Source organism: Mustela putorius, unplaced genomic scaffold, assembly GCF_011764305.1.
Source record: "Mustela putorius furo isolate JIRA1106 unplaced genomic scaffold, ASM1176430v1.1 tig00000692_pilon_pilon_pilon, whole genome shotgun sequence".
Classification (NCBI taxonomy): Eukaryota; Metazoa; Chordata; class Mammalia; order Carnivora; family Mustelidae; genus Mustela; species Mustela putorius.
The window spans coordinates 9,371-35,172 of NW_025421446.1; the positions used below are offsets into that span (position 1 = coordinate 9,371).

At 37.7% G+C, this 25,802-nt stretch overlaps 2 pseudogenes; both read right to left on the reverse strand.

Moving 5' to 3' along the window:
- Positions 1-2,241: 2,241 nt before the first annotated feature.
- LOC101694325 lies at positions 2,242-3,211 on the reverse strand (annotated as a pseudogene).
- Positions 3,212-24,459: 21,248 nt separating this feature from the next.
- LOC123392903 lies at positions 24,460-25,438 on the reverse strand (annotated as a pseudogene).
- Between the last annotated feature and the right edge of the window lie 364 nt (positions 25,439-25,802).

The following is a 25,802-nucleotide window of genomic DNA, read 5'->3' on the forward strand; positions in this document are numbered from 1 at the left end:
TTGGTCGCATGGTCAGTCACCATACCGGTAGGAAACAAAGTGAGCAGAGGGAGGCACTCTAAAGCATAGAAATAATGGGATCCATTTTCCTGGGTCTATGGGCTGTGTTGAAGCTAACTTCTCTTTCTTCCCTCTGATCTCCTGATGGTGTCTCCCATTAGTTTTATTTAGCAGGAAGCCATGCACAATGGAGCTTGTGGGATGTAGTGCTTTTAGTGGACAAATAGGGAAGAGCACAAAGAGAAGGATCCAAAACTCCTTGGGGGTGAGAGGAGTCAGAATGTTAGCATTTTGGACGTGTTAAAATGTTCATGTATCTGTGAAATGTAGAAAGGCCATCAGTTAGTGAATGTTAATGGAATGACTTAGGGTTGTCATTTCTGTCATCCCATTTATATAAAGCTAGGTGTTGCAACAAGACTCTACTGCCTCTTTTGAGTGATGTAGTAGGGAATGACATTTCACTTCCTAACATTTTCTATACTCATATATTCATATTTTATTGAGAGATAGTTAACATACAAGGTTATATTTCAGTTATACAATGTAAAGATTTGATATATGTGCATATTGGAAAATCATCACCACAATAAATCTAATTAAAATCACCACACATGATTACAAAATTTCTTTCCTCCCTCATTCTTAATTATACTACTATGACTAACTGGAATTATATGTTTATCTGATTATTATTGGTCTCCCTCACTAGATTGTAAATTTCACAAATGCAGGGACTTTCTTTTCTACATTGATGTAGTTCATTAAATTTTTTAAAGATTAATATATTTGATTTTGAGAGGGTGTGTGAGTGGGAAGAGGGGAAGATGGAGAGAAGCAGAGTCCCAGCTGAGTTCAGAGCCTCACACAAGATTTGATCCCATGACTCCAAGATCATGACCTGAGCCAAAATCAAGAGTCAGACAATTTAACCAATTGAGCCACCTAGGCATCCCTCATTAAATGTTTTTACTGAATGAGTAAGCAATAAAGAATATAAATATATTAGTTCTGAAAAGAGTCTGGTTATAATTTTAATGCAGTTTATTTCCTCCCACAAGTTCTCAGATGACAAAGTAATTCCCATTTGCTCTCTTCAGAACAAAGAAGTCTGAATGAAATGATGTCTGTGGACTCTTAGATCCTGGCTCCTTCATATGTTATGGAAGGCAGCCTCCTTTATAGATTATGCAAGGGGCCCAGGAATTGTGGGAGAACTGTTCCTTAGTATCCAATTCTTGGAAAATTTGCCAGTAGAGATGACATCGTCGTCATCATCATCATCATCATCAATAAAATTTTGTCTCTGGGATAACAAAGGGTACAGGGGGAAAATAAATCTTTTCCTTTCTTTTGTATCCACGACACCCTCCATCCTCTTCCCAAGTGAACCCATTGTTAGTTTTCATATCTATACTTCAAAAGGATATTCTACCCTTTAAAAAATGTACAGATTTATAATTTTAAACAGAAATGACAGATTATATCATTTATTCAGTTAACAAAGTAACTTGTCATGGTACCATATCTGTACATCTAAACTCCCTCATTTAAAAAAGTTTCATTTTCCATTGCATGGGCATAAGTTACACAAACAGGTCTCAATAAATGGGCATTTAAGTGGTTTCTAGTAATTTGCTATTACAACACTGCAACAATGAATATTCTTCTGCATGCATATTTTCACATATGCGAGCTTGTATGTGTAGACTAGGTATTTAGGAATGAGTGTAATTGCTGGGTTAATGGATAGCATGCATTTTAAAGTTTGTTAAATTGTTTGTGATTTGTTCTAAGTAGAAGTTGTACCAGTTTACATTTCTATCAATAATATACATATTTCTCCCTGCTCAAATGAAAGACTATTTGATGGCTGCATATCTGAATGGCAAACATATATTCTTATAGTTTATTATGTATTTCTTTCTTTATGAATAGAAAGAGCAGCTCTTTAAAAAATAAAAAAAATTCTGTGCATTATAAAGTTATGATGAGAGCAGGTCCCTCAAAATTTCCATTCTCCAGCTTCTTCATCTATAAAGTGAGGGAATTGGATAATGTCTCTGAATCCTTTCTTGCTCTAATGATTCTAGGAAAAGTATGAACAGCCACAATGAATAAGTTCAGTAATAGGATGAACAATTCTCAGAGTGGTATTGGTTATTAATATTTTTTCACCTGAAGAAGTATGAAGGTAGGCTATTACTCAAAGATTTTTTTTTTTTACCAAAGTAAAAATTTTTATATTCCTAGAAATTTCTGCAGGGCATATTTCATATCTTTGTTTCTCAGACTGTAGATGACAGGATTAATGAGTGGGGTTCCTACAGAATAAAAGAGGGTCACAAGCTTCTGCATCCCAGATTCATGTTCAGATGTTGGGCTCAGATACATGACTATCACTGAGCCATAAAACAATGAAACCACAGCCAGATGGGACCCACAGGTAGAGAAAGCTTTTCTTCGTCCAGCTGCTGAAGGGACCCTCAACACAGCTCTGAGGACCAGAGTATAGGATACTATGATGCAGAGGAAAGGAATAAATAAAAGCAAAGAACTTAAAATCATCCAAAAGAACTCCATTATTGGGGCTCTGGCACAGGTGAGTGCTAATAGGGGACCTGGGTCACATAGGAAGTGGTCAATGATCCTAGACCCACAGAAGGACATTTGGGAAATAACAATGATTGGGACTGGGAACCAGAGGAAACCAAGTATCCAGCAGGTGACCACCAGATTGGTACAGAGACATCTTGTCATAATGGTTGGATAGTGTAGAGGTCGGCAGATGGCAAGGTACCGATCAAATGCCATAATAGCCAAGAAAAAGCATTCTGTAGATCCCAAGGAGAAGAAAAAGTAGAACTGGAGAAAGCATCCAGAGAAGGAGATGACCTTGGTGTCAGAGAGGAAGTTGGCCAACATGTTGGGGACAGTGGAGGTGACATAGCAGATCTCTAGGAAGGAGAAGTTTGGCGAGCAAGATGTACATGGGAGTATGGAGTCTCTGATCCCAGCGCACGGCACAGATGATAGACCCATTGCCCATGAGGGTCAGGAGGTAGAGAAGGGTGAAGAGCAGAAAGAGGAGGATCTGCCCTTGCCTGGGGCAAGGGAACCCCAGGAGGATGAAGCCAGTGATGGTGCTGGAGATGTTGAGGGTGTTGGAGATTTTCATGTATCTGGGAGCTATGAAAGAACCCATAATTACTGAATATTCCTGGAACAGTGGAGAGGTTTCATTTTCTTTGTCCAAAGAAGAAACAGATTAGTTTATTCATTATGAATTCAATATTTATTGAATGTTTACTGTTGGCGAGGTATTTTTTTCTAGATACTGGAGGTATAGCCGTGAACAAAATAGATTAAAAATCCCTATAGCCTTTAGCTTATCCCAGATAGTAGAACGCAATGCAGGTTGATATTATTATGTGTAATTCTTTTTTTTTAATTTTTAATTTTTTATAAACATATATATTTATCCCCAGGGGTACAGGTCTGTGAATCACCAGGTTTACACACTTCACAGTACTCACCAAAGCACATACCCTCCCCAATGTCCATAACCCCATATTATATATAATTCTTTTTCTCTCCTCTTAAACTCAATATACTGGGTTAGCTCTCTTCTTGACAAATGTCTTTGTAAGAGTAGGCTGAGGTTATTGTTATGTCCAGGAGCAGTGTCATGGAGGTGACTAGAGCTATAGATGATCCTTGCCTTTAGAAGACTTTCTGTAATTTTTTAAATGAATGGATAAATACATTGCCTTTAGGAACTCCATGAACAGTCACCTGTTCATGCAGTTGCTTGTGGTCAGGTGCCTTGTTGGTCATGTGATTCCAGAGCAAGAAAAACGTGGGACTTTTGGTTTCAGTTAAAAATTACATGATGTTTAGGCTATATTTTAACCTAATTCTCTCTAATGGCATTATCTACCAATTTCATGGGCAAAGCCATCAAGTTTGTTGGAGAAAACTACCTGAAAAAAATAGCACTTAAGGCCATTTGGATGGATGGCTTGGAAAATAAAATTAACATCAATAATCTGACCTGATTGGAAAAGATCTGTTCTCTGGGGTAAGGATGCAGTGGTATGCTGGAACCCCTTCTCTTGGTCAAGTTGGTTTAGGACATTTATTTAATTCCCAGGTTAAGGGTGGTCGTGTGTCCCCTAAGAAATTCTAAGATTCTAGCCATCTTGGTCTCAATATCTATTACCACAGGGCTTTCCTGGCCTCAGCTAGGGTCTGAATGGTTGGGGAGATGATGACTGCATTATGAGCACTCTTCTGTATGCTTTTGCCCGGCTTTAAATTTGTCTGTATCAGATCTCAGGTTAAATTCGAAATGATTATCTATTTATTTCTCATAAAGGGGAACTGAAAGCAGGTTTTATTTAAAAATCTCTAATTTGTAAAACAACTCTCTTTCATTTAGGATGAAACTATTCAGGACTTTTTGCCTCTGTTGGTGAAAAATTTTTGCCTGAATTTGCCTGTCTCTTTGTAGAACATGTTAAAACTGATATTGCAGTCACATGAACTCAGGTTATCCAGTCTCAGAAGTAAAAACAAAAATTTTATGAAGCTTGTGAGTTTATAATATTAATTTACAGACATAATACCTGGATTTAAGCAATTCAAGGGATCTCCTGCTTAGTCTTAATTGTGTGTTTTTGGTTTGGATTGTTTTGCTGCTTTCCTCAAATCTCAGTTTATACTCAGTCATCTATTTGACCACTTTTTTACTGGAAATGTGGATAGTTGAGTAAATCTTTGAGGGCTTTCTTTTTTTTTTCTGTACGTTTAATATCATATCTCCCTCTCTCTTATCCTTTATAACTCAGGTGCAATTTGTATTTGCTCTGTTTCTAAAATTTGTCTTGATGCATCTGCTTTTTTATGTTTCCCCTGCACCTCCTTGTTCAAACTACTATTATTTCTCTGGATTACTACAGAACCTCCTGAATGATCTCTTTTCTTCCTGCCTTTGCTTCTTTTAACCCGTTCTCTACAACAGGCATACTGCCTTTTTTTTTTAAATTTATTTTTTATTTTCAGCATAACAGTATTCATTATTTTTGCACCACACCCAGAGCTCCATGCAATCCGTGACCTTTTAATAATGTAAATTTAAAAATTTTAAAAATGTAAGTATGTCATTTCTTTATGTAAAAACATTCAGTAACTTCCCCACCCTAGAATAAAATCCAAGTTCCAATTTATGGCGCATGAGCCCCTAAATGATTCAGCCTTCACCTACTTCACCAGTTTCTTCCCTTTATCCTCCTCTTGCCCTCATCTGCCTTTCCCTCTTTGTACTTACTCAGTTACATGGGGCTTCTTCCTATACTGGCATAAGCCAAGCCCATCTCCGACCAGGTGCTTTTGCTTTAGGTGTTTTTTTTTTTTTTTTTTTTTTTTTTTTTTTGTCTGGGAATCTCATCTGAACACATTCTTCAGTTTTCAGCACAAATACTTTCTTCTTCTGAACACTCTATGTTAGTTCCTCTGTCATTCTCTCGTTACTAAATTTCTATTTATTTTCTTTTTAGTACTTATCAAGATCTGAAATTATTTCTTTACTTATTTATTGCATTTGCCGGTTGAATGAGCTAGAGAACTTGTCAAATTCATTGTTTGATTAGGGTCGTGGCACATAGTGGGAATTTAATAAATTGTAGTATAATTTTTTTTCAAAAATATTTTTAAAATTATGAAATACATGTATCATATAAAACTCTGGAAAAACACATGGATTGCAGAGAATAATGCAGAGAATAATAAAAGTTTTAAAAATATCTATAAAAGACATTTTAGGAGAAACATGTTCTAAGTCTTAAAATGATATTATTTATATGAAACTGATTTTTACACCTTGGGAACTTAAAAAAATAATGCGAGTAAAATTTGCAGGAATGTGTTTATTTAATAACTTCCGTGTTTTTTACCTTGAGTTACTAGAGTTCTGATACAGATTTCAGGGAACTTATTTGAAAGGGGGTTATGAGAGATTGAATGTTCTTGGTAACAGAACATATTCTGTTTAAGTGATCTGTTCAGCTGCCAAAGGATGGGTAGCAGAGTGGACAAGTAGAAAGACAAGGCCTAAATTCTTTTGATTAAAAAAAATTATTTGTTTATGGATCTAGCATCTTAGTTTGTCAAATGGTTGAATGGGAACTGTACTATAGAATTCTTAATTCTGTTCATCTCTGAGAAGTTAGTTGTTTTTCTAGGAATGCCCAGACTGCACAGGATACTTAGACTTGCAAGTCTAGAAATGATATATGATCCTAGAATGAAAACCCTTGGCTGGATATTGTATTAATTAATCCAAAGGAGGAGAAATCAGAGAGTGAGATGAATCATGAGAGACTATGGACCCTGGGAAACAAACTGAGGGATTCAGAGGGGGAAGGGGTGGAGGGAAGGGGGTAACTGGGTGATGGGTATTAAGGAGGGCACGTGTTGTGATGAGCAGTGGGTGTTATATGTAACTAATGAATCATTGAACACTATAGCAAAAATTAATGATGTACTATACAGTAGCTAACTGAACATAATAATAAAAATAATAATTATATATGAAAGTACAAGGTATAGGACACCTCCCTTGTAGAATAGTTTTCCAGGTAAAAGCCTGACAAAACTGTCCTGGAGAAGAGGAAATGTGTAAAAATATTTTATGCTAAGTCTAATGAAATTAAATGTGGTTAAAGATAGAGATATTTGTGCTAAGCTGTTTTGTTACTGTTTTTCAATTAGCTCCTAAGCATAGAAAGCAGCTGCTAATGAATTCTTTTAGAATCATTATACATTGTGTACTCTTACTTACGTCTGTTTTAATTGAACATTAAGGGAATGCAGTATTTTAATGGTAACCCTGCCAGTATCTTTATCTAGAGGCCTGTTGCCATTTTTGTCCTCTGAAATCTTTGTCGCCGAGAAAGCCGGGATTACACTTTTTTCTTTCAGATGGACTTGGTGTAGTGTATTCTTGGTTATCGAAATACTCATAGTTTGGGGACTTTGAAATGGTAAATATTCATGGTGTGTAAAAAAACATGATACATAACTATGATATTAATTACATTAAAATGCTTACTTTTGTAGATACACCCATGGGACCTAGAAGTCAAACTAAACTGCTTGTGATTATGGATGACTTTGTTCTTTGCTTCTTGTGTTTTTCAGTTTCCTTTTATGCGCATGTTAACTTTTAAAAAATAAATTTTTTAAAACCAAAAAAAAAAAAAAAAAAAAGAAAGAAGCTGCTATGTTAACTGTCCATCTAAGTTGGTTTGGTCCCCCTGAATTGGTCTCAGAGGTGAAACACTAGAACAGGGGCCTCAACTGTGTGTGTATGCACTCAGGCTGCTTGGACAGAGAATTAGAAAACAAACAAACAAACAAACAAAAAAACAACAAAAAGAAGCCTCACTTTTTAACTTGGGAAATGAATATCCATTATCTTGATGCATCCTCACTTCTTTTTCCCTAAAGCTGATCCCAGAAATACATTGGAGTACAAGTCTTGGTATCCTCACTAGTTAAATTCTTCAAGCAGCCACCCCAGACAATTCCCCTGTGAGCATAAACCTCTGCCTTATGCCGGGGAGGGGCTGCTCCATGGAGGACCACAACCACTTTCCATCTGTGAATGCATGTTCACTTTTCTATGATTTGGTTTTTTCTTTTCTGTAAGGTAGAGAGAGTGAGCATTTTGACTACAGAGAGTGTTTTGAGGGTTAAATATTTGTAAAAAGCCTAGCAACCAGTTAGTGATACATAGCCCTCTATCCCATTGTATAAACTTTCTTGGAAGCCCTTGAAAGTAAGTGTATTTATCCATTGCTGATAAGCAGTAGGCAATTGTATAATAGAAGTAGCCCTGGATTTGAATTCCAGCACTTACATTGCATTGTTGTAGGAAATTCTACAGGTCAGTTATTTCCTATCTCTTAGTTTCCTCAAATGTCAAATGGCGGTGATAATGCCTTCCCCAAAGGGTTGGTATAAAGATGGCTGAATGAGATAATGAATTGACAAGGTGGAAGCACTTTGTCGATATCTGACATATAATAAATGTCAGATGTTTTCTGTAAGACTGTAGCAGAATTAGCAGGAAACTTTTTTCAGAGATGTAGATTCTCCAGCTATATTTTAGTATTTTTTTTTTTTTCCTCTCAAGCATGATATTACCTTCTTCCCTGAAGCAGGAAAGGGAATCCCAACTGAAACATCTGTTAGTTTCTTGTAGGCTTTTCTGACGGTAGAAGTAGTTGCCTTTGTAGTAACCAGCTGGAGAGAAGGTGTAAAGTAGGTTGGAATGAAGATCAGTGAACGTATGTGCTGTAGGATCCACGAATTATAAGCAGAGTTTGTCTTTTGCTCCTTGAGGATTCATTTACTCTTTCTAGAAGGGGAAGAGTGTCAGGAGACAGGTCTGTGCTAGTTATTCCCTTGCTCATTCCCTGTCTTCTCTGGAGACCATTGTGCTTTCATTTCTGTCTTTTTTTCCCCCAGTGGTGAAAGAAGTAATATTTTTACTGGTTTTAAATCTCTTAGAGGCAGCTAGAGATGCAATAGTGATTGATCCCTCACTAACCTGTTCAGCATATCTATGCTCAAGGGAAATTCTGCCAAACAAAACCCTAGATAAGGTGTCATTATTTTTCTTGGACTTCTAATCCATTAATGCCAGTTGTGTGTTTTGGGGAAAGATTTCCTCTCTTCCTACCAGAAACTGGAGATCGGTTGGAGAACCTTAGACAAGGGACTGTGGCACTAAATTCCCAATACCACCATGGCCCCCTCTTCTTTCAGATCCAGGTTCTGAGTTATATCAGTTTCACTGAGGAGTCCTGCCTCTCATGGGACACTTATCATGCCTGAGAATACTCTTGGCCAAGGGGCCACATAGCAGGGCCATTCTGCAGCAATGTGCGGAGAAGCTGCACTTGGGGCTTGGGCTTCAAGTTTTCTTCATCCTCAACAAAGGAGCAGATCTTTTAGCACAGCTTGCTCTCCTTGAAGGAGGTTTCATCCTAAACATCTCACATCCTGTTGACACACCTTTGACATTTCCCCTAATCATGGTGTAAAACTCTAAGTCTGTAGCCTGGTCAGTAAGGCCTCGGCAACACAGCCCTGCCCTCTCTTTCAAGTCTTGCTTATCAGAGTTTCCTGCTCTTTCCCCCTCTCTCCTCCAGCCATACCTACCTATGCACACACAGAATTCCAGCCACGTATTTGTTCAGGAAGTCATTTCCCCTCTGAAAGACTTGAAAGAATACCCTGACTCTGAAAGAGGGAGAACCCACTCCTGTGGAGTGAGCTGAATTCACATAACCAAATAGCAGGTTTACAAGTTAATTACATGCAAGAGTATCCATATGTTGCTCTGCTTACTTTTACTCCTTTTTATTTGCCATTTCCACCCCTTCTGGTAACTGTAATTAGGTGTCATAAAACATCAATACTAGGAGCAAGTACATCATGGATTGGATAGGACGTTGTGTGCTGACTTAGACGCCTAATCACCATTTACAATGTTTAGGTGGGAAAAACTTGTTGCAAATGTCAATCAGTCTTGTCTTGTATTTTCAGCAATGGTTACTTTAAAAGCATACACTTCATATGGGAAACTTGTCACAAGAGAGGATACAAAACAACATCAGTGACAACTAAATCCTCAGGAAAGTTGATGGTGTTTTATTTCACAATATTCTCCTTTTCCTCCACATCTACAGTCAGCTATTTTTAAGGATAAAGTTCAAGGTATTTGCACATCATAATATACTGTTAGTAGGTGCAACAATCAGCTGTAACAAAATTCCGTTTCTCTTTTTGTTAATTATGAAGTACACAAGCCCATCAGCTCAATTTAGTGCTTATACTGAGCTTAGACCAAAGCTTAAAGCTTAAAAGTTTAAAGACTTATTTATTTATTTTAGAGAGAGAGCATGAGCAGGCAGAGAGACACAGGAGAGAAAGAAAGAGAGAGAGAGAGAGAGAGAGAGAGAGAGAGAAAGAGACTCCCCATTGAGTACAGAGCCCATTGTGGGGCTGGATCTCATGACCCTGAGAGTTGAAATCTAAAGTCGGGTGCTTAACTGCTGAACCACTTAGGTGCCCCAATATTAAAATTAATTTTTTTTTCTGGAGAAAAAAATGATTAAAAATCTTGCATAGAATCTGGTAAGTATCATCTAGGATCAATGGTTTTTATTCCATTCTATTTGTGCTACAAACAGTTACTTTAATTTTCAAATATGAAAGTTTAACTTTGAGAACAAAAAATCCTTTCCATTGAAATCTATGGAAAGAATGACTTTGTTTTTAGAAATCTACTTTAGAACCTTGAAGGTGTCACCAATTTACTAACATCTGAAGGCTCATTTGATATTAAAAATGGTCAGATTGTAGGGACGCCTGGGTGGCTCAGTTGGTTGGACGACTGCCTTCGGCTCAGGTCATGATCCCGGAGTCCCGGGATCGAGTCCCACATCGGGCTCTCAGCTCCATGGGGAGTCTGCTTCTCCCTCTGACCTTCTCCTCGCTCATGCTCTCTCTCACTGTCTCTCTCTCAAATAAATAAATAAAATCTTTAAAAAAAAAAATGGTCAGATTGTAATCTTGACTGGATCTTGAACCAGAAAAAGAAATCTGTCCCTAACTACTACTATAAAAGATATCAACAGAATTGGAGAAATTAAAGAATAAGGTCTATAAATTAGATAATAGTATTATATCCATATAAATATAAACCACATACTGTGGTTATGTGAGAAACCATTCCGTATTTCTAGAAAATACACACTGAAACTTTTAGGTGTAAAGGTGTTACTGAACTCCAAGTTCAGCTGCTCATTGCTGGAAATGCCAATACTCAGAGAGGAGTTTTGCTTGGAAAGGAATTTGAACTTTATTCAGGAGGCTGGCTACCTAGGGAGAAGGCAGACTTGTCCAAAAGCCAACTCTGAAGTTTCTGCTTTACTCAGGAGTTTTTAAAGGGGTGCAGGGTAGTTAATCAGCAAAGGAGGACAGTGGTCTGCTACATTTCTTGATCGTGCACAGAACTCATGGTGCCAGGGGTAAATGTTATGTCTGTGTTGGGAGTTGTGTGAGGGTCATATCTCGTGATATGCCAGAGTTCAGTCAGAATGGCTAAAATTAACAAGTCAGGAAACAACAAATATTGATGAGGATGCAAAGGGGAACCCTCCTACACTGTTGGTAGGAATGAAAACTGGTGCAGTCACTCTGGGAAACAGTATGGAGTTTCCTCAAAAAGTTAGAAATAGAGCTACCCCACAATCCAGGAATTACATTACTAGGTATTTATCCAAAGAATACAAATGTAGTGATTCAAAGGGGGCACAGTGCACCCCAGTATTTATAGCAACAATGTTCACAATAGCCAAAATATAGAAAGAACCAGGTGTCCATCAACAGATGAATGGATATAGAAGTGGTATGTATGTATGTATATATATATGAATATATATATATATACATATATATATGTATATATATATATAGTGTGTGTACACACACACACACACTGGAATATTACTCAGCCATCAAAAGAATGAAATCTTGCCATTTGCAATGACATGGATGAAACTAGAGGGTATTATGCTGAGTGAAATAAGTCAGAAAAAGTAAATATTGTATGATTTCACTCATGTGGAATTTAAGAAACAAGGTGAACATAGGGGAAGAGAAGGAACAATAAAATAAAATGAAAACAGAGAGGGAGACAGACCATAAGAAACTCCTATTATAGGAAATAAACAGGGTCCCTGAAGGGGAGGGAAGTTAGGGAACAGGGTAATTGGGTGATGGGCATTAAGGAGGGCTCTTGATATAATGAGCATTGGCTGTTATATGCAATTGATGAATCACTAAACACTGTCTATGAAATTAGTAATATACTATATGTTAATTAATTTATTTTTAAATAAAAATGAAAATAAAAAAGGTAAATATGTAGAGAAAAACAGGGCACAGTGAAAGATATAAAAAGATACAGAGGTTAATAAAGCAATTATAAATTTTAACCAATTGGAACCTGGATAAAGGGCATATCTATATTATTCTTGCAACTTTTCTGAAAAACTCAAATTATTTCAAAATAGAAAATTACAAAAAAGTCATCAGATCTTTTGTATTTGTCAAGTATGTCTTTTTTCTGTTGGCCTTCAAGATCATATTTGGAAGCACATCCATTTTTTAAAAAAAAGATTTTATTTATTTGAATGAGATAGAGAATGAGAGAGAGCATGAGTGGGGAAGGGATGCAGAAGGAGAGGGAGGAGCAGGATTGCCCACTGAGCAGGGATCCTGATGTGGGGCTCGATCTCAGGAACCTGAGATCATGACCTGAGCTGAAGTCAAGAGTAGGGTGCTACGATTATCCACCATGACCAGGTGCGATTTATCCCTGGGTTGCAAGAATGGTTCAACATTTGCAAATCAATCAATGTGATAGAACAAATAAATAAGAGAAGAGAGAAGAGAAGCACCTGGGTGGCTCAGTGGGATAAAGCCTCTGCCTTTGGCTCAGGTCATGAACTCAGGGTCCTGGGATCGAGCCCCACATCGGGCTCTCTGCTCTGCAGGGAGCCTGCTTCCTCCTCTCTCTCTCTCTCTCTGCTTGCCTCTCTGCCTACTTGCGATCTCTGTCTGTCAAATAAATAAATAAAATCTTTAAAAAAAAAAAAAGAGAAGAGAGAAGAACCACATGGACCTCTCAATTGATGCAGAAAAAGCATTTAACAAAATCCATCATCCACTCCTGATTAAAACACTTCAAAGTATAGGGATAGAGGGAACATTTCTGAACTTCATCAAAAATATCTATGAAAGACTCACAGCCAATATCATCCTCAATGGGAAAAAGCTCACAGCCTTCCCGTTGAGATCAGGAACATGATAAGGATGCCCACTCTCACCACTCTTGTTCAACATAGTATTAGAAGTCCTAGCAACAGCAATCAGACAACAAAGAGAAATAAAAGTTATCCAAACTGGCAATGAAGAAGTCAAACTCTCTCTCTTCGCAGATGACATGATACTTTATATTGAAAACCCAAGACTCCACCCACAAACTACTCATTCAGCAATTCAGTAACGTGGCAGAATACAAAGTCAATGTACAGAAATCAGTTGTTTTCTTATACACTAACAGTGAAAAATACAGAAAGGGAAATTAGAGAATCGATTCCATTTACTATAACACCAAGAACCACAAGATAACTGGGAATAAACCTAACCTAAAGGATCTGTCCTTGAGAAACTGCAGAACACTCATGAAAGAAACTGAAGAAGACACAAAAAGATGGAAGACCATTCCATGCTCATGGACTGGAAGAATAAACATTGTTAAAATGTCTATACTGCCTAGAGCAATCTATACTTTCAATGCCATTCCAATCAAAATTCCACTGATATTTTTCAAAGAGCTGGAACAAACAATCCTAAAATTTGTATGGAACAAGAAGAAACCCTGAATTGCTAAGGAAATGTTGAAAAAGAAAAACAGAACTGGGGGCATCACATTGCCTGATTTCAAGCTTTACTACAAAGCTGTGATCACCAAGACAGCATGGTACTGGCATAAAAATGGACACATAGACCATTGGACTAGAGTAGAGAGCCCAGATATGGACTCTCAATTCTATGGTCAAATAATCTTCGACAAAGCAGGAAAAAATGTACAGTGGAAAAAAGACAGTCTCTTCAATAAATGGTGCTGGGAAAACTGGACAGCTATATGCAGAAGAATGAAACTCGACCATTCTCTTACACAATATACAAAGATAAACTCTAAATGGATTAAAGACCTCAAAGTGAGACAGGAACCCATCAGAATCCTAGAGAAGAACATAGGCAGTAACTTCTTCTACACTGGCCACAGCAACTTGTTTCAAGATATGTCTCCAAAGGCAAAGGAAACAAAAGCAAAAATGAATTTTTGGACTTCATCAAGATGAAAACTTCTGCATAGCAAAAGAAACAGTCAACAAAACAAAGAGGCAACCCACAGAATGGGAGAAGATATTTGCAAATGACAATACAGCAAAGGGCTGATATCCAGGGTCTATAAAGAACTCCTCAAACTCAACACACACAAAACAGATAATCATGTAAAAATGAGCAGAGGACATGAACAGAAACTTCTCCAATGAAGACATACACATGGCTATCAGACACATGAAAAAATGTTCATCACTAGCCATCAGGGAGATTCAAATTAAAACTACACTGAGCTACCACCTTACACCAGTTAGAATGGTCAAAATTAGCAAGACAGGAAACAACGTGTGTTGGAGAGGATGTGGAGAAAGGGAACCCTCTTATACTGTTGGTGGGAATACAAGTTGGTGCAGCCACTTTGGAAAACAGTGTGGAGATTCCTCAAGAAATTAAAAATAAAGCTTCCCTATGACCCTGCAGTTGCGCTACTGGGTATTTACCCCAAAGATACAGATGTAGTGAAAAGAAGGGCCATCTGTCCCCCAGTGTTCATGGCAGCAATGGCCACTTTCGCCAAACTGTGGAAAGAACCAAGATACCTACAATGGATGAATGGATAAGGAAGATGTGGTCCATATATACTACGGAGTATTGTGTCTCCCTCAGAAAGGATAAATATCCAACTTTTGTATCAACATGGACGGGACTAAAAGAGGTTATGCTGGATAAAATGATTCAAGCAGAGAGAGTCAATTATCATATGGTTTCGCTTATTTGTGGAGCATAAAGTATAACATGGAGGACATGGGAGAGGAGAAGGGAGTTGGGGGAAATTGGAGAGGGAGATGAACCATGAGAGACTGTGGACTCTGAAAAACAATCTGAGGGCTTTGGAGGGGTAAGGGGTAAGAGGTTGAGTGAGCCTGGTGGTGGTATTATGGAGGGCATGTATTGCATGGAGCACTGAATGTGGTGCATAAACAATGAATTCTGGAACACTGAAAAAATTAAAAAAATAAAAGAGCAGGGTGCTTAGCTGACCAAGCCATCCAGGCACCCTGAAAGCACATAATCTTTTTAAATAGAGAACTTCCAGAAATCCATCAACAGTCACTTAATCAACATTACCATGTGTCTGCCACTCTTCTGTGAATGAGTATGAGAATTGCATTGAGAAATGTAGAAAACAGCAGAGAAATACAAATAACTGTAAAAGATTATCCTCATCTGCAAAGCATTTAGCATGGGAAACTCAGCCAAATATTCTAGAAGAAAAAAATATAAAAAATGGCACGGTTATTTTATGAAATTATTTAATGAGTAAGAATTTTGGAGCTGTAAAGGACATTTACCTTGGGATAAGAGAAGAGTTATATTCTAAATATAGAGTTACATTCATGACCACAGATATATTTCATGAGAATCTATCACTGATGTAAAATGTGAAAACTTCTTCTGTAGTGTGTTGATCCTTTGTGTTCTTTCTTTAGAATTATTTTTCATATTTTCTCAAATATGTATATATTTGAGAAATATATATACATACACATACACATTTATATATGTATGTATCAGTATTTAAATAAAAACTGGGTTCTGAATTGTGATTTTTATTATATTTTGCAGGCCAACTTTTTCTAGGTGTTCATTTACGCTTGTTAGGTAAATCAATTTAAATAGTAAAGAAATATAAATAGTCTGCCAACTTTTTAGGGACATATTAACTTGGGAATGTGAGACATAAGAAACTGTAGTATGTGATTGAGACATCTTTAGTTTGCCATATTGCTAGAAGGACTTCATCACAATTTATATCTAATCAGCTGATACTGGAGTCCAGAAACCTCTTATTCTATATAGTACCCATGAAACTGACTGAAATGAAGCTAGATGGGCCAACAGGACTCTTCTCTTGCTAGTTACTCCCAAATGTTCATTTTTTAATCTTCCTGCCCCTGCCCCCATTCTTTCAAGGGACTTAGTGTTCTCTCTTAATTTCTGAAAACACTTTTTGAAGTGATAAGCTTTGTTAGAAAAAAGTAAGGGACAGGCTGGTTAGTGAGGTTTTATATAGGTGAATATCCTTAAGTTATGCCAGTTCTTTTAAACTGGGAAACTCTGAGCTAGACTTATCATCATTATTATTTAAATAATTTATTATAATAATGAATAAAACTTATTAATGTGTTATTATTTGATATAGAAACATTTTAAAATAAATCATAAGATTGGAAAAAAATAGAAAAAAGAGACCTCCATATTATTACCTAAATATTGCCATTTAAACTGTTTTGGTATACTTCCCTTTTGTCTTTTTTCTAAAGACTGGAAGTTAATTTTCCTGCATATAGATGTCATATTGTATTTACAGTATTATTCTACATTTAGTCACTGGGTTCTTCTCTGCTCTTTCCCATGAATGCTTTCTAACATCTGAATGTCATTACAGCTTTAGTGAAATGGAGAATTTCCCCCATTTTTCAATAACCTCTTTAATTCTGCCATGACAAGTTAGTAGTGTTGAAGAACATCATCTTTGGACTAAGAGAAACCTGGGTTAAGTATCCACTTCCTTAGTTACTATCAGGCTGTACTTTGAGCAAATTGTTACCTAATATCTTCAGGTCTTAGCTTTCCATGTAAAATCATGTAAAATAGTAATGGCTCAAATAATGTAATGGACTAAGAGAAATTGTGTATACAAAATGGTTAGCTCGGGAGCTCTCATATAATACCCTAACATTAAGAGAGAGCATAACATGATAGTTAATAATATGGTTTCTGGAGTTATAATTCTTTTTTAAAATTTAATTTTAATTTTAATTTTCATCTTAATTCTAGTTACCATACAGTGTAATATTAGTTTCAGGTGTACAATATAGTGATTCAACAATTCTGTACATCACCCAGTGTTCATCACAAGTGCCCTCCTTAATCCCCATCATCTATTTCACTCATCCCCCACTGCCTCCCTTCTAGTAACCATCAGTTTGTTCTCTATAGTCTAAAAAACAATCTGAGGGGTTTGAAGTGGCGGGGGGCGGGAGGTTGGGGTACCGGGTGATGGGTGTTATAGAGGGCATGGATTGCATGGAGCACTGGGTGTCATGAAAAAATAATGAATACTGTTATGCTGAAAATAAATAAATTTAAAAAATTTTATTTAAATTTTATTTTTAAAGATTTTATTTATTAGAGTGTGAGAGAGAGCAAAAGATGGGGGAGTGTCAGAGAGAGAAGCAGACTTCACACTGAGCAGGGAGCCCGACATGGGGCTCAATCCTGGGACTCTGGGATCATGACCTGAGCTGAAGGCAGATGCTTAACCAACTGAGCCACTCAGGCACCCCTCTGTGTCTGTTTCCATGTTAGGAAAGCCAGATATATCTCCTGCTCTTGAAAGTAGTGGCTTTATGAAGAAGAGGCCCTGTCATGCCCAGCAGTTTAATGTCCCCTGTTCACCAGAAACTGGCACTTCATGGGTGTCTCCTATGTGTTGCATGTGCCATATTATTGTGACTGAGTCACTTTTGTCTTCTGTCTGTTATCTGCAATGGCTTTCTGCCTGTTGGGGGCAGGATTTGGTCCCTTGCTATTAGTGGGCCAGTATGGGGTCATCTAGGGCTCGAGTTGAGTCAGATCAGGTATTTGCCAGAGATATAGTAGCACCAAAATACAAGGCACTTTCCTTTTGTTGCCTCCCTGAGAAGTTTCTGCTGGTGGGGAGAGTCTGTAGTCAGACTGGAAGTCTGTCCCCAGCCCACTGCTAGGGCAGCATTTGGACTGGTGTATATGGTTATCTTCCCCTCTCTCCCATGTAGGAGTCAGTTTTGGAGTAGTACTGATTTTTGTTGGGGCTGCTTGCAGATTGCCACACTGTGGCAGCACTTTGGATGGGTGTGGCCAATGTTGTATTGGAGGGCAGGTCAACAGGAGAATGTGGGGGTGGAATATTTGGTATTAGCAAGGTTGTGTGAGTCTGCTGTGGGAGGGGACCTGGAGGGGAAGCCTGACTAGAGGGGGCATATCCACAGAATTTGAGGCAGGGTGTGCTGTTACTAAATTAGTGAGTATTGGTGCTGTGTAGGTTTCTTGTGTTTAGGCTGGGGGGCAGGGTAGGTAAATGGTGCCTGCCAGCTCTTTTATACTTGGACAAGCCTCCCAAGGTTCCCTACCCCTCTAGCACATGCTCTTAGATTAGTAATAAATCTCCCTTCATTTATCCCAGGCGGTTTTTTTTCAAACTGTGGCTTCTATGCAGTATCTCCACAGGGCTGTTAGTTGTGCTGTCTCTTTAAGGGCAGAGACTCAGTTTCTTCTTGCTTTCTTGGCTTTCCCAGAATTGAGCTCACTGATTTTTAGATTTCCTGGTGTTAAGCCCTACTGATTGTAAGAACCCATGAAATTATGCCTTTCTGGTTTTCAAAGCCAAATGTTATAGGGATTCATCTTCTCTGTGGGGGTTCCCTGTGCCTGAGGTGCCTGGTATGAGATTCTATTTCTTTTCTCTGTGCCTGCAGTATCCCTCCCACAGCCAGTATTATGGTCTGTTTAGCTCCCTACCATGCCTCTGCCCTTCTTACCCTCTCCAATATGGCCTCTTCAGTACATTTAGCTGAAAACAGTCTGTTTTGCCAATATTTGGGTCATTTTCTGGGCTATTTACACTGATGGGGCTGTTTTCTAGTTATGTTCATTAGATGAAGGGAGCTTAGAGTCATCTTACTCTACCATCTTCTCTCAAGTGGTAGCTATATGATTTTATAAGTTACTTGTTCAATATCCAACATGTTGGACAATTTTCTTTCTAAAGCCAATACCATTCTATATTGTGGTTGCTTCACTTGGTTGTGCTTCATTTTTCTTTCTTTCTTTTTTTTCTTTTTTAAAGATTTTATTTATTTATTTGACAGAGAGAGATCACAAGTAGGCAGAGAGGCAGGCAGAGAGAGAGGAGGAAGAAGACTCCCTGCTGAGCAGAGAGCCCGATGCGGGACTTGATCCCAGGACCCTGAGATCATGACCTGAGCCGAAGGCAGCGGCTTAACCCACTGAGCCACCCAGGCGCCCAGTTGTGCTTCATTTTTCAAAGCACAAATGCATGGTTCTTCTACTCTGTCATGGAAAATGGTCAGCAGTTGGCCTGATGCTACTTACTGCACTATCTCATTCTCATGACAGCATCTGTGGAAGGGCGATGTGATTCTCTTGGCTCACTGACTTTCTCATTTAGTCCCTATATTCTTTCTAAGTGATACAGTGACATAGGTTGGGTTCAGTAGGAAGAGAGGCTAAGAGTTCATGCAGAGAGTTTGTTGTAGAATTCTTTTGGGAACAACAGCTGTACAGGATTGAGGAACGTAGGATGGGACAGAAGGAGAAGTTGAACTATTGATAAATTGAAACAAAAGTCTCAGCTATTGCCATATGGAACCCTGTAGCTGTGATGGCTGTTCAGATTTGTCACAGATTGAGGAAAGATTGTTAGGCCTTTGTATACCAGCATTGACTAATTCCTGGATGTGAGCTATCCCTGGGGAGTGCAGATAATCAAGGAAAAAACTAGTCTGTGTGGCTTGAGGCAGTTTCTGGCAAGGATGCCAGTTATCAGCATGCTAGACTTCTGTCAGAGAAATGATTGTCTCAGTCTTGAAAGAAAGATTGGGACAGCACTTTATGGCATCCGCTACACATGAGCCCATTGAATCATGTCCCTTATCTATGCTACGTCATAGAACATGTACTATGAATTCGTTATCATTCTAACTGCTTTGTATACCCTTGGACAATATCTGTTGATTATAAGAGCTACATTTGGGTGCTCTCAGTTTGTCATCAAAAATGCCTTCTCTAAATGTGATTCTTGGTGGTAGTGTCTCTGTTCTATGACATCATGGTGATGTATGTGAATCCCATATCTGGCTGCTTAGTAGAAGTGGAGATGACTAATCATATCCTCTCACACCCTCTATAAAAATGATACCTTCTATAAAGACTCCAATCTTCAAATTCTCAGTGACATCTCACTCAATAAGGACATGAAAGCTGTTCTCAGTCATGTCTTTTATGGGATGAATATTATCCACAATTCAAGAAGAGTTCTTCTTATTAAAAGATTCTATTGAAGGAACCCAATTTTTACTAATTACACATCTCTGGCCTACTATACAAAATGAAAATATTTGGTACACCTAACCTTACTTTGGAGAAAATTGTATATATTGTAAGGCCAAATGTAAGGATACCAAATAGAGAAGTCTATAAAATATAACTTTATTTTTGTAAGATAAACAGTGAAAAATCCCTGACATATGGTTAAAAATATTTTGATATAATTAAGAGCATGGAGAACAATATGAAACATATGTACTGGGTTGTTAATATTGTTTGTAGGGAATATTGTAGTAGGGAATAGTTGGTTGTACAGAAAAAAGTAGATTGAGGAGGAAGAGATGGAGGTAAGTATAGGAAGGAGAAAATAAAGGAGTCCACCATAACAAAATTGTCATTCGTATAATATTGGCATATGTGAGAGCGTGTGTATGTGTATATAAGAACACATGAGAGATAATTGACTAAAGTATTAATGGTGGTTCCCTCAGAGTGGTGGGATTTTAGATAACTTTAAAAGTATTTTGATCTTTTATTGTTTGAAAATTATTTCAATGAGCATTTATTACTTATATATTGAGAAAAGCAAAATTACATTTATTTTTCTACTGTGGATGAAAAGAAGCATTGCATTAAATTTTTTTTCTTGAATACAAATAAATATCAGTGTATCCCTTGGAATGAAAAAGAAAGCTGAATTCATAAAAGTAGGTCAAATATACAAAGTACATTCCACATACCAGCTTACATGGTTCTAGGTCAAAGAATAAGTTTTGAATGTAATATTTTTAAAAATTTTTAATGATTTTATTTATTTGAGAGAGAGAGAGAGAGAGAGAATGGGAGGAGAGAGGTCAGCGGGAGAAGCAGACTCCCGAGTAGGGAGCCCGAGGTGGGACTTGATCCGAGGACTCCAGGATCATGACCTGAGCTGCAGGCAGTGCTTAACCAACTGAGCCACCCAGGGACCCAAAAGTTTATTTTTTAATGTAACCATTACCATTGTTTAAATCCAATACATGATTATAGAAAGAAATTGTAAAAATTCAAAGGCATATATAGTGATTGTCCTTTTCTTTTCCTGTCCCAAACACCCAGTTCTCTTTCTCAAAAACAATCACTGTTCTGCTTTCTTCTTTCTTCTTCAAAAAGTATATAATGTAGTTATGAACACAAACATACACTTACCCATAATCTTTCTCCACCTGAAAGATAGCCCAAGATAGAGATTTTTTTCATCTTGCTTTTCATTTAATTGTGTACATTGAGGATAGTTTAAGATGAATAGTTTTTTACAGATCTTCACTTTTGAAAAAAGATTTTATTTATTTATCTGACAAAGAGAGGGATCACAAGTAGGCAGAGCAGCAGGCAGAGAGAGAGAGGGGGGAAGCAGGCTCCCTGCTGAACAGAGAGCCCTATGTGGGGCTCGATCCCATGACCCTAAGATCATGACCTGAGCTGAAGACAGACACTTAACTCACTGAGCCACCCAGGCGCCCCAGATATTCACTTATTACAGGTATGTAGTATATTTCATTCTATGGATATATAGTAATTGAATCAGTCCTTAACTGATAGGAATTTAGATTGTTTTAATTTTTGCTGTTAGAAACAGTACTAAATATTCTTGTATGTATGCCATTTTTTCTTATACGTGAGTATACTACTCAGATCAGTATCTAAAACTGGAATATCTAGGTCAAAAGGAATGCCTTTTTTTTTTTTTTAAAGGAATGCCCTTTTTAAATCGATCTATTGATCTATCTATCTATCATCTCTATTTATTTATTACGTTAGTCACCATACAGTTCATCATTAGTTTTTGATGTGGTGTTCCATGATTCATTGTTTGCATATAACACCCAGTGCTCTCTGCAATATGTGCCCTTCTTAATACCCATCACCGAATGCCTTTTAAATTTTTTTTACATTTTTTTTTTTTTTACAATCACAAAAGGTTGAATCTACTGAAGACAATTATTTATTTCATGAATAAGGTTTGGTAAGTTGCCAGTGGGTTGCAGAATGCCTTAAATTATCGGATACAGGCCAAGGAAATAAGTGTTCTAGGTGAAAGAAGCTAAAATAGTTTTAAAACAATACTTTTAATCTTCAGTATGTTAACATTTAATTGTAGGTACATTAACTAAACATCCAGATAGTGAACACCAACAATGTGTCACGCATTTTTGCTTCTTAGTCTTCTATATATTATTTCAGTTAATTTTCATGCTGAAGTAACTATCACCATTATCCATATTATTAGTATCTAAGTGTAGGAAAGAAACTGAAGCCCTAAGATCCATAGTCACTTACTAATGTCACACAGATAGTGGAATTTGTGCCCTTTAAATTTTGATAGTTTTTGTCAAAATGTCCTCCATAGCTGTTGTAACAATTTACGTTCTACTAGCAAAGGAAGAGGTTGGTGTTTACACCAACATCATGTTTAATCTTTGTATCTCTCTAATTCTGAATAAAATAGAATGTCTTTTTATATATTGAAAACATCTGCTATTCATTTTTTTCATACATTTGTCACTTTTTCTTATGCGCTGATGTTATTTTCTTCTTGATATGTAAATATATATATACACACACACATATATAGATTTATATATATATATTAAGTTATGAATCTTTTGTCTATAATTGATGTTCCCAACATTAAATTTCTGGAAGGCAGAAATTTAATCTAGACCAGAAAAAAAGGCCAATTTGTTGTTGTTGAAAGGATAATAGAAAACTGTAGCTTTTGCCATAGAGTTATAACCTTGTGTAATTTGTAAGGTTAACTACAAATGAAAAATTAGAGGCTGAATTATCCCTACTGAAAATAAGGGAAGAGATTTTCTGCCCCCTCCCATTTTTTTTCTTGAGCATTGACTTTAGAAAACTTATAAATTGTTTTTCTGTCTTTGAAATGTATGTAAAAATTTAAAACATCTAAATGAGCCTCTTTTTTAAAAATTACATTCAGTTAGCCAACATATAGTACACCATTTCTTTTTGATGTAGTGTTTAATGACTCATTAGTTGCATATAACACACAGTGCTCATCACAGCACATGCCTTCCTTTATACCCATCACCTGGCTACCCCAGCCCACCACCTCCCTCCCTTCTATAACCTTCAATTTGTTTCCTGGATTTCAGAGTTTGTCATGGTATGTCTTCCTCTCTGATTTCTTTCCTTTCAGTTTTCCCTCCTCTTCCCCTATGGTCCACCATGCTATTCTTTATGTTTCACATATGAGTAAAGCCGTATGATAATTTGTCTTTCTCTCCTTGATTTATTTCACTTAGCATAATCCCTGCCAGTTCCATCCTTGTCAGTGCAAATTATAGGTATTCATCTTTCCTGATGGCTGAGTAATACTCTGTTGTATATATGAACCACATCATCTAAATGAGCCTCTTGCCTGATTCTGACTCAGGAATGTCTCTGTCAAGGACCTAGGAAGTATCACTGAAATGTAATCATCAGAGGGGTAGTGCCTCAGTCTCCCAGTTTCTGTGGGGGTATAGGAGCCTACCTTTGATGGCCTATCTTCCAATCTACAAAACTATCTCAGGTAGTATAAATAGACTTATTTTTGCTTTGTAGGAAGCCAGTTGGAAAACACATAGGGCCATCCCAATTATGAGGTGAATCTAGGATGAACCATTTGTGACAATGGGTGCTGTCAAGTTTTTCTTGAGGACTAATAGTTATTTATCTTGAGAACATGTATGTAAATGGGTTGTATCTGGTTGGCTACAAAAAGGAAAGATATTTCTTTATGTATTTGCCATCTCTTAGATTGCTATGATACACATATTCTCTTGCTTTAATGCTTATTCAATAATAAAACTGTTTTATACTGTTCTTCCACTGTGGAGAGGTTTTATGACTTGGAAGGAGATGTTTTAAATTCTATTTCTCAGCAAACTCTATTATCACTCTAGTACTTTACCATTTATAAAATTAGGGAGATGGAGTGCACCTTTGAGATCCCTTATAGCCCCATTAAATCTAGGAAATAAACTGTCTGGTGTATGAAGTTAAAAAACAATACCGATAATTTTCTGTGTGATGTGAGTTGTCTTTTTAACTAAGAAATTAAAAACAGGAGCGCCTGGGTGGCTCAGTTGGTGAAGCATCTGCTTTTGGTTGGGGCCATGATCTCAGGGTCCTGGGATTTAATACCATACTAAGCTTCTCGACGAGCAGGAAGCTTGCTTCTTCCTCTCCCTCCCCTACTGCTCCCCCTGCTTGTACCTGCACGCTCTCTCACTATCAAATAAATAAATAAAATCTTAGAAAAGGAATTAAAAATAGATTCTATCCCCAAATCTTTTAAGCCAAGACTTATTTTTAGGTTCCCAATAATTTCTTCATAGCATGTTTCATATCTTTGTTCCTCAGACTATATATTACAGGGTTGATAAGTGGAGTTACTATGGAATAAAACAAAGTTACCATCTTCTGCATCCCAGCTTCATGCTCAGATGTTGGGCTCACATACATGACCATCACTGAGCCATAGAACAGTGAAACTACAGCCAGGTGGGACCCACAGGTAGAGAAAGCTTTTCTTCGTCCAGCTGCTGAAGGGACCCTCAACACAGCTCTCAGGACCAGAGCATAGGACCCCATGATAAAGAGAAAGGGAATAAATAAGAGCAGAGAACTTAAGGTGGAGCTAGTTAACTCTACTACAGGGGCTCTAGTACAAGTAAGGGCCAACAGGGGACCTGGATCACACAGGAAGTGGTCAATGATCCTGGATCCACAGAACGACATTTGGGAGATGATGATGATGGGAATCAAGAACCAAAAGAAACCAAGTATCCAGCAGGTGACCACAAGATTGGTGCAGAGACGTCCTGTCATAATGGTTGGATAATATAGAGGCCGGCAGATGGCAAGATATCGATCAAATGCCATAATAGCCAAGAAAAAGCATTCTGTAGAACCCAAGGAGAAGAAAAAGTAGAACTGGAGAAAGCACCCAGAGAAGGAGATGACCTTGGTGTCAGAGAGGAAGTTGGCCAACATGTTGGGGACAGTGGAGGTGACATAGCAGATCTCTAGGAAGGAGAAGTTGGCGAGCAAGAGGTACATGGGAGTATGGAGTTTCTGATCCCAGTACACAGCACAGATGATAGACCCATTGCCCATGAGGGTCAGGAGGTAGACAGCAGAGAATAGCAGAAAGAGGAGGATCTGCCCTTCCCTGGCGCAAGGGAAGCCCAGAAGGATGAAGCCAGTGATGGTGCTGGAGGTGTTGGGGGTGTCAGAGATTTTCATGGGTCTGGGAGCTGTGAAAAGACCATCACATTATTGAATGTCTGTGTAGATGGGGACCCAGATATGTATCAAAACCACCTTGTGGAATGCGATAAACACTTATATCTCAGTAATTGCTATTTTTGTCTAATCCTGAAATACTGTTCTAGTTTAGTTGTTGGACTGAAAGCCACAAGAAGCAGGTGAATATCAGTGGATAGATAGAGATGTTTCTTTATTGTAAAATATATGCCACAACATGCTTAATACATAGCTTATAACTTTAATATTATACATAAACCTCTGCAGTAACTACCCCTGAGGTCAAGAGATAGACTATCATTTGCACCCTAGAATCTTCCCTCATATTCCATCCCAATCAGTATCTTCTGCCTCTCTATCCTTCCAACTGTAACGTTCTCCTTTCC